At 38.3% G+C, this 18,687-nt stretch overlaps 1 long non-coding RNA gene across 1 annotated transcript; it reads right to left on the bottom strand.

Annotated features, from left to right (window-relative positions):
• Nucleotides 1-11,554: 11,554 nt before the first annotated feature.
• On the bottom strand, nucleotides 11,555-18,344 carry LOC132616471 (uncharacterized). Its single transcript, XR_009573197.1, has 2 exons — nucleotides 17,784-18,344; nucleotides 11,555-14,780 (listed from the first exon to the last, which is right to left on the bottom strand). It is a non-coding gene; the product is annotated as an uncharacterized LOC132616471 (long non-coding RNA).
• Nucleotides 18,345-18,687: the final 343 nt, after the last annotated feature.

The raw sequence follows: 18,687 nt of genomic DNA, 5'->3' as shown, positions 1-18,687 counted from the left end.
GATTATTGAGTTAGTAATATAAGGTTGAATAGCTAATGAAGGATGTGAATGATGCTTTGAAGGAATTAGTTGTATGATGGTAGATGAATGAGTTTGAAGTCGTGAGTTGGTGTAAGATGTGCCTTTATTAATGAGATGAATTTGTATTTTAAAAGAGGTTTGTCTAAAGACCGAGTGTTTATGTAACGTAGAAAAGGAGGAATATTAACAATTAGGGCAGATGTTGCGAATAAAATTTGTGCTAGATACCATCACGGTGGTGGAATGGGGAAGCGAGTAATAGGAGAAAGGTGATTTTGGAAGAACAATAAAGAAAGTATGACGATTCTTTTGATGAAAGATTAGGTCCATCCAGGGCACTACATCTACGAGAAAATGTGATTCATTACAACTATGTGCAACTGACTAGATAAACTCAGACAATGAATGGTCACAACTAAGATTAGTTGCAGATTCGCTGAGAGTATGTACTTGCAAGAAAAAAAGAACTAATGGGATGTTAAATATAGAATAATGGGCTAACACCCTAAGGGTGGAATATGAGACAAACAAGTATTGGATTAGGAATATGCTTTGTTAGAAGCTGGAAAGATAGAATCAAAAAGGAATCAGGAACCACCTCAAAAATGATAAAGTTGGGAGATAAGATTTCAAGGAAATTCTTACCCGAAGTTCCAAGACAAAGATGCTACGAAAGGTCTAGCAATGAAGAAACAAAGAAGGATTGGGTATGAAAATATGGAAGCAAAAGCTTATAGATGATACGGGAATCTTAGGTACGGAAGATCCAGGATGTAAAGGAATTAAAGTCACGTTGCAAGTAAGATGGAACCGGATAGACCTAAATGAGGAACTAAAGGCTGGTAGTGGTAATGAAGAATGATAACGATGAATAACTTCGCATAAAATGGCTTGGTTGTATTAAGAAGAATAAGGATAAATCTAGCACCAAGATGGATACGCTCATTCTGGGAGGTAGCAGAACGGTATAGAATTATGTATCACAAGGATGATATAAGTATATGAGAAGCTTGTCAAGATTATTATAGAGCTTCAACTGGTGAAGTGTAGCGTAGTCGAGGATAGCGATGGAAAATGATATGATATAATTCGAAAAACATGAGTAAAGATATAGTATCCTAAATATGGCATATCTCTTAAATCGAAACTTGAAAGGGTATTCAGGAAAGAGTATCTCAGTAAGGTGGATTCCTAAGATATCAAGGCCGAACCTATATCAAATGTAGTACGGATAGATGATCTATTCAGGGGCAATAAAGATGTATCACGACCTTATTGCTTTGGAAAAGAAGGAAATACTACAGAGATCATAGTCGGCTAATAAATAAACAGAAAGCCTGAAAGACCGAGGAAAATATATGGATATGTCGTTGAGAAATGAAGGAATGATCAGTATGGATTTTATAATTATAAGGAAGTTGGGATAACCAGTTAGTGAGTTCTAGTCACCATTCCAATATTCAAATGACCTGTATGAAACCTTATAAGAACAAAGGAGTATCAAACGGTTTAAGATTTGGAAGTTCATTCTGAAGGGATTTATGAAAGTTGATAACGAAGATAAGTCTACCCCTGATACTTTGGATTTCATGAGATTATGCGCAGGATGGGCCAAATTCAGATTGGAAACCTATATATCCAGTCTTTCATATGTTCATGCCTTGTAAATGCGTTGGGAATTCTTCTAGAATGGTGCCGGTTGATGATCTTTAGGTTTCAGAACAATCGTCGTTCGAGAAAGTTTCTACTACCCTATCAAGATCACCAAGTTCCAGATTCAGGGATTGAGAACTAGAGATGTAACCTCGGTAAGAGTATTATGAAGGAATGTGAATATAGAGAAAATGACTTGAGAAATTGAGGAAGAAAAGGAGATTTCGATATCCGCATTTGTTTTGCCAAGAAGGGACCCGGACTAGAACATCACAGTCTTCAGGTACGTATTGTTCCATTTATTGTGATTACTGGTCATGTAAGGCCATCCTTGTTATTGATTGTTCTGGCTCTGTGCGGCATTGTATGGTTTGGTTTGCTGTGTGACAGGTTGGTAGTAGTGTAGTTACAGGGGAAACTCTGCCGGAATTTTGATGGAATTCTTGGGAGCTAACATTCGAGGACAAATGTTTTTAAGGGGGGAAGAATGTTACACCTCGTAGTTTTCTACATTAAGATTCGTCGTACGGCAGCTGTCTTAATTTTGGACATCGGAATTGGTTTCAAGGATATATGAGGTTGGACATGTTTAACTTGTGTTTATGAGTATTTAAATTCATGTTTGGTGAGTCATGGAAGGATTGGGGAACAAGAGAATTAAGGAAATTAAGTTGCTGTAATTTTGGAGAAAGGATGGACAAGGCTTCGTACGATAATTTGGTCTAACTTGAGAAAGGAATATCTCCTAGTATATCAGGAGTTTTGAAGCGAAACAAAAGTCTAAATTGAAGTTCATGAAGTCTAGTTTCCAACGCAACAAACCGCTCATCGATCCGACATCGGAATCAAACGTTATGAGTATTTTAAGATAGCCTACCGGAGCAGGGGTTAACCCTGCGCGAACACGCCTGGAGGTGGCGCAAACGCGCAGAGAAGCAGGGGCAACTCAGCGCGAACGCGCCCCAAGGTGGCGCGAATGCGCTGAGCAAATTTTAAGTCGGTGCAAACCGACTCTAAAACAATATATTTTCACCCAAACCACCCTACAAAAACATCCCAAACTCTCTGGAATATTCTCCAAACTTCCGCCCACAAAATTTTAGCTCGAATTAAGTGAATTCTCGGGATTTAGGTTCGAATAGCGTATAGTTATGATTATACTATCATATTGCGGGGAATCTTGGCCTGGATTTAAGGCGGATATTGAAGATATTGCGGTTCTAGTGACAACAAGGTATGAATCTCTCCTTAATGATATTGGTTTAGGTTTACTTATAGAGATAGAGCTATTAAATGATCGTATAATGAATTTGCTGGTTGAGAAATCGGATAAACATCGTGTGGGATGTTTTATGGAATATTTTGGTATTGATGATGATGTGGTTGATATTAGTGTGGCTATTGTTGTTGTTGTTTTATTGGTATTGTGATTTTAGGCTAGGGATATAAACGAGGAAGATGCTGCTCGAATTTCGGCAGATTCTAAAAAGGGTTTAATTTGAAGGCTTAAGATACGCATATGACGATATGCCTAACAATAGTATTAATTCTCTTGAATGTAGATTTACGAGCTTGGGAGGATAAGCGTTAAGTAGTTAAGGAGACCCAAAAAGTATGTTAAGGCTATCTCTTCTTTCATTTTGGCATGATCTTTATGATATGTGCGAACGAACGTATGAACAGAATTCCATATTACTCTACTCTTAGAAGCATTAGAAGTCTTCTAATCTTTGATGTTCCTGTACCTCTTTTATGATTATTCCTTCCGTTCATGGGTCTTGAGATCACGTATACTGGTGATGTTAGCTCAAAAGTTGCCTATCAAAGGTAGTACGACTTTATGTTACTCTGAGAGTCCTATTCTTTTTAGCTTACTTATGCATTGCATTCATTTATACATATGCATATTGATCCATGACCAGAAGGCGTTATATACACATATATTATGTACTATATATATATATATATATATAGTACGGGGAAGGTGACGGCGTTATATACGCATTACCACCTGATCAGCTGGTCTTATGATGATATGAAGACGACGATGATGTTGATAATAAAGATGATGCTGGCCGATATGACGTGATGGGATGCCTAATAAGGCTTGACAGGCGTTGCATACGCATATATGTATTTGTATGACCTCATGCATGCATGCACATGATTTATGCATATCATTAGTTATCAGAAGCAGTTCAAGCATAAGGTTACTTTCATTTACATTGTAGATTCCTTATGTTCTCTCTCTTGTCATTCTTATGTCTTACATACTCAGTACATTGTCTGTACTGACTTCCCTTCTTGTGGACGCTACGTTCATGCCCACAAGTAAGCAGGGAGACGGATCAGACCCTAGGTGATTTATCAGCGATTGCACAGGAGCGCTCCATTTGCTTCAGAGTTGCAGTTTACCGGTATTACTCTTTTATGTTCATGATTGGGCATGGCGAGGTCCTATCCCGTCTTTATGACTTTTAGCATTTTTTTAGAGGATTGTAGACATATATGTGTGTGTGTACAGTTAGACGCCTCATAACCTCATCGGGCCCTATCTTGTGTATCATTTTTTTAGCCTTATGGGTTTATATATATGTATATGAGGCAGAGTTGATGATTGTCATGTGGATGAGCTATTATTCGTGATATTATGTCCGTACAGACTGTGTTAGTTATGAATTAGATATGTGGTCCACTGAGATATGATTAAACAAGTATGCTAGTGGTGCTCGATAGGCTAGCTCCGGGTATCCGTCATAGCCCTCGGGCTGGGTCGTGACAAACATCCACCCGTAAGATACTATAATATCACAATCAAGATGGAACAACAATTCCTAATATCTACTAACAACACGTGGCATCAAACCATCACAATAAAACAATCAAGTCACAACACAACGGGGCAGCTAGCCCTAATCACACAACAGGGCCCAACCTAAGGCAATATCCTACCCAACTTCATACCGGAAGGTTTACATGCTTTCTCCGATAATATAATCTAAATATATGCTTCGTTATACGAAGTCTCACCAAGAGTAAGCCATAACCTACCTAGATGGCCGAACCGCAAACACCAACAAATCACTCTGTCGCCTTGCCTTTCTACTGAGCCTCAGAACCAAAGTAGTCTAGGCATATTCGAAATCTAGATTAGAAATCATGAAGAATGATACTAATATTGGTACAATTCAATCTAGGTAAATTCTAACCCTAGAAATTGGAGAAACGGGCCCACAAAGGCAAAATGGGAAATTCGGAAGCAAAATATCAAATTAAGCATTAGGTGATCATAACCCAACCACTAATTGCTAAATTAACTCATAGATTTATCCAATTTCAAATTTGAAGTAAAACCCCCAATTTGGGTATAAACCCTAACCCTTTGATTTCGAAATTCAACGCTAGAAATGGAAGATCTATGATTAATAAGCTTAGATTCATCAAAATATAACATAAACACCATCAGTTTCATCATTAATAAACCTAGGGAAAGGTTCATCAAAACTCACTTCCATCTTCCATTCCTAAGGGATTATTTAAGGAAAGGGGAAATCTATGATGATAAGGATTAATGAAATAGAAGAGGGATAGCAAGATTTACCTCCAAGAGTATTCCCAAAATATCTCCAAGAAACCTCTAGAAAAGCTCCCAAGATGAACTATTTAGGAATAATAAATGAATGGAAATATTTGGGGTTTTATCTCATTAAATACCCTAGTCACTGCCCGTCATCGAATTGGAGGCACCATACCGCTATGGCGGCACCGAATTGGGGGACCGAATTGGAGCATTGAATTAGAGCACCGGACTGAATTAGAGGTCAACAGACCGCCATGCACCGAATTGGGGGACAGAATTGGAGCACCGAATTAGAGCACCAAATTAGAGGACCGAATTAGAGGTCAACAGACCGCCATGGTGCCACCGAATTGGAGGCACCATACCGCCATGGCCACCGAATTGGAGGCACCATACCGCCATGGCCACCGAATTGGAGGCACCATACCGCCATGGCCACCGAATTGGAGGCATCATACCACCATGGCGCCACCGAATCGGAGGCACTAGACACCAGAATTTTCTAGTGTCTTTCAAATTTGAAATTGACACCCGAAACCATCCCAGAACCTCCCGAACACAATCCAAATATGTAGATATACATAAAAACACGCTGCGGACGCACTCGTGGCCTCGGAATTTCCATTGGAGGTCTCGTTGACCGAGTCAACCCCCGATATCTCAAAACTAACTTTCCAACCCAAGTCCCAAAATGCACCCGAGTGCATTGGGAACTGAACTGAATATGCATACAATTCTAAATGACCATCCGGACCTCTCGGAATCGACAGATTTTTGAAAAACGTTCGGTTACCCAAAAGTCAACTTTGAGTCAACCATTTTTCGCTTTAAGCCCAATTTTCACAAAAAGTCACCTGAATCAAATCTAAACACCTCGAGAAGCGTGTCGACGGTTCCCTCGGGTAAAGAGTGAGCTAACCAAGCTCGAGAAATGGTCAAAAGTGTCAGAGATGCAATAACGACCAAACGGGTCATTACAGTATACTTCCATAGTTTTCCCAATTTGTTGTTTAAACATTTTATTGACCAGTCTTTGATAAGTGGCCTCGCCATTTTTAAGTATGAAAGGCATCACATTATAGCAATAAGTGCCAAAATTGGAGAAGAATGTCGCCTTCTCTCTATCCTCCGGGTGCATTCTTATTTGATTATACCCAGAGTAAGCATCGAGAAAACTTATTATCTCGAACCCTACTGCCGTATCGATCATTTGATCTATGTTTGGCAGTGGGAACACGTATGTACGCCTTATTAAAATCTTTAAAGTCCATACAGATGCGAAATTTATTACCCTTTTTAGGTACTACAACTACATTGGCTAGCCAGTCTGGATAATTGACTTCCCGGATGGATCCTATATCGAGTAACCTTGTTACCTCTTTCTAAACAAACTTGTTGCAGAACTCGGCTATAGGTCGCTTCTTTTACTTCACCGGTGGGAAGCTTGGATCCAGGCTTAGCTTGTGTGTCGTAACTTCTGGGGGTATACGTGTCATGTCTTAAGGGGACCAAGCAAAATAATCATGGTTAGATTTAAGGTTAGCAAGAATATCACTCATGAGCTTGGGGGTAAATCCCGTGCCCACCTATACCTTCCTCTTCGGGAGTTCAGGGTACAATCCAATATGCTCAAGCTCTTCCGCCGTCGACTTAGTTGTGTCTGAATCGTTGGGTACCTAAAAATACCTGGGAACCTGATACTTGTCCAGTAACTTGTCTTCTGGACCTGCCTCTACTTGTTGCACTTGCGGGATCAGATTAGAAGCTAGCTCCAATTCCATTGATTGCTATTTAATGGTTGGCTCTTCCTTAACCTGTGGTTCATCAATGCAGAACATTTATCTTGCCGTCGGTTGCTCCCCCTAGATCTGCTTAATGCCCTTTGGAGTGGGAAATGTACCAGCAGATAGAATGTCGACAGTACTATTCTCATGTAATCTAGCCACGGTCTCCCAAATATCACGTTATACCTCATATCACCATCTATAAAATAGGCCCTTGATTTCTTTGTTCTTCCCCTTAGTATTCACCGGTAGTGTAATCTCCCTTTTTGGTCATTTCACTTGCCATATTGAACCTTGAGAGGACTGAGGTGGTCAGTATCACTTTTTCCATCATATTCATTTGTTCCACGACTTTCCAACGAATGATGTTGGCAGAGCTACCTGGATCAATCAAGACACGTTTAATTTGAAAACAATCTATGTCTATAATGATTACTAGTTCCTTGTTATGGGGTGACGTGATCTCTTCTGCGTCTTTGTCGGTGAAAGTGATGTCATCTTCATCCGAGGGCTCTTGAGGTCTCTTTTCCCGAGTAACCAACACCTTTGTCATTGTTTCCATCGCAAAGGTTGTACCAAAAACTTCAGCTCTTACAATTATCATATTTATTACATGACGCGGGACGGTAGGTGCTGCCTGGTCGTCTGCACCCTTGATTTTTTCATAGTTATTCTTCACTCTTTCGCTTAGGAACTCTCTTAGGCGTCCTCTCTTGAGAAAGTCTGCCACCTCCTCCTCAAAATGCCTACATTTCGCTGTCCTATGCCCGTATGTACCATGGAAATCACCCTACACAGTCGTATCCATTAAATTTGGGTCAGATCAGAGTAGTATAGGAAGCTGTGCAGTTGGCATGGTCCTCATGGAGGCTACCATATGTACCTCATCGATGCTAAATTTATACTCGAAGAGCTTTGGATACTTCAGATGCCTTAAAGAGGATGTGGGGGATTCCCCTCTATCTTGGCTGTATAGACCCTGATTGCTTCTACCACGATAACCCTTTCTTTCAAAAATTGACTATTCCAAGTAGTGGTACCCTTGATTACCACCAGACCTCTCTAACAGAGTGTAAGGCTGAAACCAGTTGTTATATGAGTTGCGGTCTGGCCCAACCACATTGGTGGCCTTCTTTTGATGTTGGGTTCGTTCAACGACCGCCCCTAGCAGATCGTCTTCCACTTGGATCTTTGACTCATACCTATTGTGTACATCTGCTCACGTTGTTGCTTGAAACTCTAACAGATTCTCCTTGAGTTTTTGGGAAGCGTCTTAGCTTTGAGGGTTTAAACCTTTGGTAAAAGCCTCCACAGCCCATCCGTCTAGTACTGCTGGCACCAACATTCGTTCCTTTTGGAACCTGGTGACGAAATCACATAGTAATTCGCTTTCTCCTTATGATATACGGAAGATGTCTGCCTTCCGTGAAAATGAAATGACTCTTCAAATTAATCAAATGAACTAGTTTTTGTCTCTCGAATGTCTAACTGATTAATTAATTCTTTATAACGTATTCTATTGCACCTTCCGGGATCCAACATATGCCTTAATAACGTATCTGCGAGCATAGTAAGAGAACTAATTGAGTGTTCGGCCGAAAGAGAATACCAAGTTAGGGCCTCATTGGCTAGCGTTTTGCCAAATTTCTTGATCAAGACAGATTCAATATCGTTTTCCGTCAGGTCATTCCCCTTGACCGTTATGTGTTATTGCGAATCTTTCATCATCAGCTCCGATGTAGCCTTAGGTTTATACGCAAACTAAATGTACTTCTTCACGTCTGGGCCCTTGATAATCGACGATGCCCCTGAGACCTGGTCCATCCGATCATGGAATTCCTTCACGCTCGTTTCTACTTCATTAGCACTTTTTTCATCCTATCATTGATGTCCTGCATAAATTGTAAGATCCTTGCTCGAATGGGGTCCCCCAGAGAATTCTCGCTCACGGTCACATTTTCGTTTCGGAGTTCTCCCTTCCGATCGATCCGCCCTGGGGTACCATTTCCAACTAACAAAGCCAGGGGAGTCCCTCTGAGGCCTCTTACGCTTGCATTCAGGTTGCTGGAGAGTGTTGATATAGTGTGCTCATGAGTTCCATCTCTTCCCTCATCAACTGTTATTGCTCCCTCATGATCTGCATCGCTTCCCTGAGGGTCTCATCAGTAGGAGTTTCCTCCTCCGTAACCCGCACTTTGACCATTCCCTGGGGCAGTTAATCCATCGTGCTAAGTCCCAGTTGTAGAATCATGGGCATGCACGCCATTCAGATTGATCTGCTCATTGTTACCGTTGTTTCCTTCGTTTAGTCGCTTTTAGTCGTCGGTAGTGTTAGTCATACCGAAAATAGTTATTTTATTAGAGAAAAACTAAAGGAAATTAGTGTAATAGACAGGGTCACAATGATACCACAATTGTCCTGGCCCCCCGGTGGACGCCAAACTGTTTACCCGTAAATCGATACAGTTGAATTTGTATACGTGGTTAAGAGCACGCGGATCAATATGACCAAAGTAGTGAAATAATATGTAAGATTAGTCTAGATAATTGTAAAGAATTCTAAAAAAGTTCAAAGAAAATAGCCTGAGCCCTGATGAAGCGATGAGCTAGAGTACTCGGGCAACCTAAGTGTTGGAGCCTTCTCAAGAACAATCAAGAACAAAAATAAAGAAATTTCTTTGGTGTACTTGTTTTCTATTACATTTCAAATATCCTTAAATTGAAATGTGAATCCCTATTTATACTTGACTTATGGGGCACAAATTCCATGAATTGCACCTCCCTTTATTACTAAAAGTTAATGCTATGGCAATGATGAGTAATAAAAAAGATAAAAATGTTCATTTAAGGCCCGATAAAGACCCAGGGCCTTTTGTAACATCTGAACGTTGAACTTCATGTGACCATTGTAATTGAACGGTTCCCCAGATCCTCTTTGAACTTCGTCTCCGGATGGATAATATCATGAAATTTCTCCGGGGCTACACAAGTATCCCCGGAGCCTTGTGCATACTGACTGGTATCAATTCTACACATCGCATTCAGTACGTCCACTTGTATTCTACGAATTTTTCCCAATACACATTTTCTTACGTAACTTGTTAAAAATAATCAACATTAATAATAATGAATTTATTTTACTAACTCTATGAATGAATTGATAAAAGAAATCAAACTCAATTATACCTTGGTACACTATATTACTTATTGTAACTTTAAGTCATCTCAAGTTTGAGTCGAGGGATGGTTTAATAATTTAGAAAAAATAGTCGAATAAATATTTAGTTGAAAAATTAATAATGGTAATTAAACTTTAAAAAAAAAAAAAACTAATATGCTACTGAGCAGCTGCCCAGTAGCTTTTTATTGATAAGCCAAACCAATCCAAGCAATTACATTGTGTAAAAAATAAGAACTTGCATGAATTAAAAATAGCACTACTACTCTAGATCTGCTTAATATTAAATTTGTACTATCCCTGCATATTGTATCTTCAATGTTATTGTTGCACTGTTGAGTATCAGGATCTAGTGTGCTTAGTATGCTTTGTATCATAAAAATCTGAATCATGATTGAACTCACTTCATGTTTCTGCATTTTTTCTCTCATCCTCATCTCTTAACAGTTTTGATCCTGGGAAACAGACATTGTAGTTTGTCAGTATTGAGAATTCCCCTTCCCGTAATATCTAATTCTCCAAATGATGTACAAGCTAAGTCCTGATTATCCAGAGCATAATTAGCTAAGTGATCAACTAATTTATTCCCTTTCCTCATAATGTGTACCACTTGAACATTGCATCTGTTACGGTTCGCATTTCGCGGGCGGGTTAGCGCTCGGAAAGCTACTTTGAACTCGTTGGTGCTCTTTCGGACTTTGTTTTAAAAGAGTCGTCATCTAATTTTTAGGAAAATTAGGAAAACCAGTCGTCACCTAATTTTTCAAATACAGTGAAAAATTCTTCGTAATCCAGAGTTCTAGGTCAGGATTCTGGTGATCTCTTAGGGAAGGTGTTATGCACACTAGTATTAAGGATCCATAGCATACGGTTGACCTTCGAGCTTCAATGTGTGATTTTGTATGAACTGCTTATGCTTTGTTTAGTTCCCATATAAAAATATACAGTCATGGCATATCATTTTAGCTTTTAAAAAGGTTGAACAAATTTCCTTAAGTAAGGGTACTTTAAGTTCGGATTTAAAAATATCCGAATAAAAATTAATTTGTCCTTTTACTTATAAGGAAACTATATCGGGCACACCCCGTCTAGAACTAACACCATGTGTTCGTAAGAAAATAAGTATGTATATATGTCTATGTCTAATCTTTTATTAGTTCATACATTATCCACACTTTATCTCTTTGGTCAACCGTATCCTCAGGACAATTTTCCTAAACTCGGAATTCGAAGGAAATTTCATTCATTTGAATTCTTTTAAATTGGGTCTAGCCCAAAATTTCTTTTATTTTCCTTTCTTGAATATCTCAAATTATGAAATATACGTTTAAAAATGTATTCACTGATAAAAATTCTCACTTTTATTTACTTTAAACAAATGGAATACAACTCCTTTATCATTCGGACTAAATTTGAAACACATTCGGGCCCTACTCATAATGTTTAACAAAATCCTAGGTTCTAACTTATAAGGGTTTCAATATCCCTACAAATGCATTTTTTGACTGTTCACACAGAAAATAATGTAAAACTATACTACAAGAAGGGGAAGAAAAGTTTAGGATTTTATGGCCTTGGACCCAAATCATTCAATAGTCTTGTTCTCGTTCTGCTATGCTCTTCTAGTCCTTCATCCGAGTTGTCGGGCTTTCAACTTTACTTCACTTTGTCTTTGGTAGAATCTCATCTCGCGGACCCATATTAATTAGACGTACCTCACAAGAATGAAATGAAAATAGTTAGTCAAATGATACGCCACCCCATAGGGTGACGTTTATGAATATAAATAATAATATCCCTCGGACTCGTATCAAACTTTGAGAGCTTTGATCACCGAGGCTCGGACTCACGGTTCCGAATATGGCAAAGGAACCCGAATCGTGTTGCGGCTGCAAACTAGTGGCCATTCTAGTTGCCTTGCCAAGCGCATGTTGGTTCCTACCTCGTGATATCACTATGAAATTATCATTGCCTAAACTGAGGGATAACCTTTCCGGACAAGGCATGGCCAGAAAAAAATCATTTTTTCATTGGCCCTTGTGTAGTATCATGTTCAAATCAGTTTAAGATGTGATATCTAAAAAAAACCAAGTGTAGAATCAGTTCATATCAGTGAGTTTTTATCAAGTGTAGTTTTCTGAACTCTGAAACACATAAGTTGTTTAATAATCATGATTCAAAACTCATCAAGTGCAGCATCTGATCCTAGAAACATATAGGTTTCCCACAACATGATTCAATTCAAAACAACAAGTGAATAGCAGCAAACTGGTCAGAATGCAGCTTCTGCTTGCCTGAAAGTGCAGCAGCACTTTGGCTCAGAACACAGCATCGAGTTGCCCTCAAAATAATCTATCAAACTATGGCACAGCCTGCTTCATCAAAAGACATCAACATATTCTCATCAAAGCAGTAGCTTTTCTCAGCAACATATGCCAAACAACAACCCTTCTTTAGTCATTTGTAGAATTTGTTCCTTTTTAGTGAAAGCATCAGCTAAATGAAGCAACCAAGGTGCAGCAATACCCTCAGAAGACACTAACATCTTAGCCCAAATTATAGCAGCTCAACAGCAACATATTTCTCAATTTTTAAAATAACATCTGTTCATTTCCTTTTTCAACAAAAGGCCAGTTAACTCATCCAAGGCACAAATGCTAAAGTACAACAATTTAAAGTGTCTCAGCCAAATGCAGCAAGTTCTCAACCAGTGTATCATCTGTTCATTTTTGTAGAACAAAGACAAATTGAGAGCATCTGCTTGCTCCAGGAAGTTTGCCTCAAATCCAATTCAAGATGAATATTGGTTGATGCTAACATGTAGCATCAGCATATAATAAATTCCAGCCCCAAAATGGTATCTCTAAAGATGCAACAGTTCATCAAAGTGACAGCTCAGCCACCTTCTCAAAATGCAGCAATTCTCTAGAGATCAGTAGTAGTTCAAGACCAAGTATAGTAACACACTTACATGAACCCTTTCAATCAGCAGTGGGCAACAACTAATAGATAGCAGTAGTTTGCCCTTCCAAAGAAGCAGCAACACATTCACAGAGAAACCAGTAACAACCAGTAGCAGTCACTTCCCAAATCAGCAGCACCTCAGGAGCATTTGAGAAGCAAAGTCCCCCAAGTATTTCAAAGAAAAAAGAAAAGAGAAGTGAAGGATGAGTATCCCAAATGAACAGTTCCAACAAAGTTATGGCAAAAGACATCTCACTTATTGAATGGTCATCACCACTTAGTCAAGGGTCAAAATACTAGGCAAAGTCACAGATTCTTAAAGTAGACTAGCACATAAAAACAGCCTTATGTCATAAAAGAATATCCAGATTTTACAAGTTATCTTTAAGATTAAGAACATGAAAGAACTTGACTTAAGGGTATATTTGGGGTAGTCAATGATTTGGTAAAGGAAAAGACACTTTATATCATGTCATTAATTTAATGGCACTTTATATCTCATGTTAGTACCTACTCATATGAATCTGAAATTTTCCAAGGTGCAAACTAAGGCATTTATGTCAAATCCTTATACAAATTTAAAGACAGAAACAGATGACTCTTGCCACATGTGAATAAGCCTCTGACTTGACTATTTGCAAGCAAAGGCAGAACAATTAAACACATCCTTCTATCAGGCAAAAAAAAAAAAAAAAAAGAAAAACCAATCAGCTAACCCAAACAACAACAAATCTCCGGGACCTCAATCATGACCCAATGGCTAGCTAGAAATAGAAACTAGTAAAGCAGATATCTACACTTTAGTTCCCAAATTGATTTAGATGACAGAACAAGAAACATCTTTCACTATTTAGGTAGTTTAAAACCCTTGACAAGGGAACAATAGATCACTTTGAATACATCCAGGCCAATCATATTTAACAGTAGGCTTCTATTCTCAAGGATAAATTTTTTAGAGTTAGGTTCTAGCTTAAGGAAGGGAAATAATGAGAACTGGAAATCCTATACTCACTTAATTAGAAGGCTGTTGTAGCTTACGAAAAGCACTTAGAAAAAACAATTTTAACAGGCCCCTGTAACAAGTTTCTAACTTGGTAGGGGTGAACATTACCTTTTAAAGCTGAGAATCTGGAAATCTGGTTCATTTAAAGGCATCTACACTATCACGACCCAACAAGAGGGCCATGACGGGCACCCGAAGCTAACCTACCGAGCACCACAATATGTACATGCATCTCATATCCATACCTGAGTGGGCCATAATGCTAACTATTAAATGCCATAAACTGTAAGGGACACAAGCCCAAAAGATACATACATATATACATCATCAAGCTGGTCTCAAGCACTCGAGCCGACTAGGCTACCAAAACAGTGATGCAACACAAGAGGGACCGAGAAGGTCACCAGACATCTAGCTGTACATATCTGTATACGAGCCTCTACTGGAATCATAACATAATAAGGACGGGACAAAACCCCGCCATACCCATCTGTACATAAAACCATACCAACTGGACTACGACTCCGGAACAAGTGGAGTGCTCCTGTACCAACGCTGAGATGGCAGCCTATGAATCCGAACCATCTCCTTATCTACCTGCGGGCATGAACGCAGCATCCACAAGCAAAAGGACGTCAGGACGAATAATCTACCAAGTATGTAAGGCATGAAAATAGCATATGTACAAGAATCATGAAAGGAATCTATAACATGAGAGTCAATCTGTATATCTGTCTGTTGTATGACTGTATAGCTGAAAATACCTGTATAACTCGGTACATCTGAATGCCTCTTAAGGAGGATGTCATGCATGCTTAGCTTTTTTTAAAAAACATCTTAAACAAACATATATATAGTACACTGCCCGGCCATATAGGCGCGGTGTTATCATCATCTCATCATGTATACTACCCGACCATATAGGCACAGTGTTATCATCATCTCATCATCATCCCGCGTCCGGGCATCCCGCATCTAGGACGATATCATAAGTTGCCCACTGCAGTGGTGTGCGTATCTACGCGCCTACCCGACCGACTATAGCGCGGCACGGTGTGATAAAATACATACATCTATATAAGCATGCCCGAGAGCCCAAATAAAAGTTACAACTCTATCGGAGTGACATAAGGTCAGTAACCTCCGATGTACCATTATGGAATCATCATCATCGCTATATCTCACCTTGAAGGAACAACTATCATAAGGTGAGATCAACAACAATGAATAAAATTAATAATCATGAAACAAGCTCAATAATCTCATAATGACTTCAAAACCATAAGCTTTGGAATCTCTAGAAATGGGATCATTCTCATCTTCATTATCATCATAGAAAACATTTATCTTTCATATCATAAAATCCTTGAGTATCATGAATTGCTAGCATTTTTAGGAGTAAGGGTATTATGGATATCATGTATAAGTTCATAAACAGAGAATCATGCCTTTGGAAAGAAAGGGATAGCCTTAACATACCTAGGTAGGTGTTGAATAATAAGGAGACAATAAGGAGACAAGTCCCCAAAAAAACATGTTCTTGGTTTGATAAAGGAAAGGAAGGAGTTGGGAATGGGCACAAAAGAACGAATTCATTGTAGTCCTTCATTAAGATGAACTTACATCACCTTCTCACAAGTCTAAGACAGTTAAGTAAAGGAAGAGAGCTAGGAACACTTGTTTAGACCATAGTTCTAGTTTATGCATAGAAATTATTTTGACCTCTAAACAAGTTAAAGCTTGAAACTCATATGACAATAGATGATAAACAAAGAAGAACATATAACTTGTATTTCTATCTTTCCAACTCTTCAAACTAATTTAAACCAAAAACAAAAGCAGTGACAAGATAAGTCCCTCAACCATATTAGAAAGATGAACAGAACATGAATCTTCTAAATAACTAAAACAGTGACCTCATTAGAGACAAACAGGACCTTTTAATACTCAGGTTCAATACTCAGGTTCAAATATTATAACAGACATCAGATGCAATACTCAGGTTCAAATATTATAACAGAGGATAAGTGACCAACACTAAATGACTAACCAGGACAAAAAGTGAGGTAGGACTTAAAGCCATTTTTACTACTGTTTTAATCATATAAGCAGCAGCTAACTGAAAGAGAAAGAAATCTCAACATGACATTCATGGAATTCCTTGTCAGCATATTTGAGGGTGTAAAAGAAAAGATTTCAGCATTTTTATTCTCAGCCTGTGTATTTCAACTAGTAAGATAACAACCAAAGTAGTGAAGATACAAGTAAGGAAATCACATCAAAGGGATAGTTTTCTTATGCACATACATGCTCAAAATGGGAACTTCACACAACTCAAACAATGATAAACACTTCCTCATCTTCAAGATGAATGCAATAGAACCAACTTAACTTACTTAATGATCACATTCAACTTATCAGAATAGAAAGAAACGGCTTATGATTGAGACCATGACTCAACTACTTGTATTTTAACTAATCACACATTATTCCCTACTGATTCAGACATTCTGTTTCTCCAATTTGTCTCCTATCTTTCAAATGTTGGCCATATAGGTTAACCTTAATGGCTTATTTTAGATCTTTATAACATATAAAGGAAAGAGAACACTTAACTGATTTCATGCAAACACAGGAGGGCAACATCACATATGAAAACCATGGCAAATAAGTTTTCATTCAAGGCAGGGGAATGCCTAATCACATTGAGGAAAAGAAATATCAACAAGTTGAAACTTCATTCTTTTCAAATACACAGACCACAAAAGGGGACAGATAGTACCAATGATATGATCAAGCCATAAGACAACACACGGTCTCTTCTTAGAATCAATATAAGGAAGTTGGTAGATTACCCATGATCAGTCTTAACATTCTTACATTTAGTTTAACCAAGTGTAGATGGACCAAGGATCAGAGAAAAGAGGGTGGAACAAACAAGATCCTTTCTTACTTTGTACTGCCTACTTATGGTTTTAAGTTAAAGGGAAACCTGTTCCTATATTGAATATCTCATCTAGAACCTTATAGACCTTATTCTAATTCCGAAAATCTCTTTGGGTAAACCTGGTTTAAGGTAGACATATTGACATATTTACCATGAACAAGGAATTTAGAACCTTTTGACAGTGCTCCATGTTTAAGACATAAACCACCTCTTCAGCTTATCAGCCTTATTAAGTTCTCCTAGTACTAATTAAATCTTTATGTAAGGGTTTAGAAGATCTATTAGGGCCATCTAACTTAGATCAGTCTACATTTTGATCTACTCTGGTTCCTTAGAATTCATGGGTCCTTTTCAGACATCTCAAAATAAGCCTACGTCATATCAACTAAGCATAAGACATCTACATTAGGCTTAGACGAATCATTTTAAACCAATTTTTTAAACTTAAACCAGAGTGAACTTACTTAATTTAACATATAAGGCATTCATTACTAAGCTAACAGATTAGTAAACTGAGCAAGCATATTATAGATACCACTACTACTCTAATCTACTTAAACTACTAAACTAATCACATATTAACACATAAATAGATACTCAAACATATAGATTGAACAGAAATGAACAAAATAAATGACAAGGAGAGAAATTACCTTTTTTGCATGCAGCGACGGAGCGACGAGAGTCGACGAACGACCTTTCACCCGGAATCGATTTCCGACGAACGGAAACGACTTCCAAAAAATAAACTTGAGCGAGAACTTCCTCGAAAATCAACGGCATAGCCGGGTCTCTGAGTGTTCTCACTCTTGGGGTTGACGAAAGCCCATTTGAAGTGTAAAGACCAATTTTTTGGCCTCTGAACTTTTTTTAAAATGAAGAGAAAGGGGTTTTATTTATAGAACCCCAAATGTTGGGTCTGAAAAAAGTGCAACCGATGTGGGACTGGACTTCAGATTGAAAATATTTTGGGATTTCCTTTGAAACCCAAATCTTCTCAAGGAAGTTTGAATTCTTCTTCAAAAATTTAAAAAAAAAATGGGAAAAGGGTGTTACCGTTTATCTCTGTGAGCAAGAAGACAAAGAAGCATTAATTTCTTGCCTTAAATGGGCTAACAAGGGCTGAACCTCGTGAAAGTGAGCTGGAATTTTAGCCAGAAATGGCATTTTCCAGCTGTGGTTTACGTTGGGGTTTTTTGGGTTCGTTTGGTTTTGCTGTGTTCTTAGGAAAATGAAACTAAAAGAGGTCCTTTGGGATTCTTAATGAAACTGGGCCGGGTATTGGTGACATTTGGGCCAGGTTTTTGTGTGAATTGGGCTAGGGAAATTGGGTCTGATTTATGACTTAAAATTGTGGCCCCAATTGGATTTGAAGAAATCCTTTGTATTTCAATTGTAACCAAAATATTGCTCAAATAGCCAATTAAATCCGATCTTCGTATAATCAAACCAACCCTTTAAAATTAAACTAAATGAAGTAAAATTGAGATGAAATAATTATTCAATTAATTAATCAAGCTTCTTGACTTTAAAGAGTAAAAAGATTTGTTTGTGATA

The sequence above is a fragment of the Lycium barbarum genome, chromosome 11 (genome assembly GCF_019175385.1).
Source record: "Lycium barbarum isolate Lr01 chromosome 11, ASM1917538v2, whole genome shotgun sequence".
Taxonomy (NCBI): domain Eukaryota; kingdom Viridiplantae; phylum Streptophyta; class Magnoliopsida; order Solanales; family Solanaceae; genus Lycium; species Lycium barbarum.
This window is presented reverse-complemented; position numbering and strand designations above follow the sequence as displayed.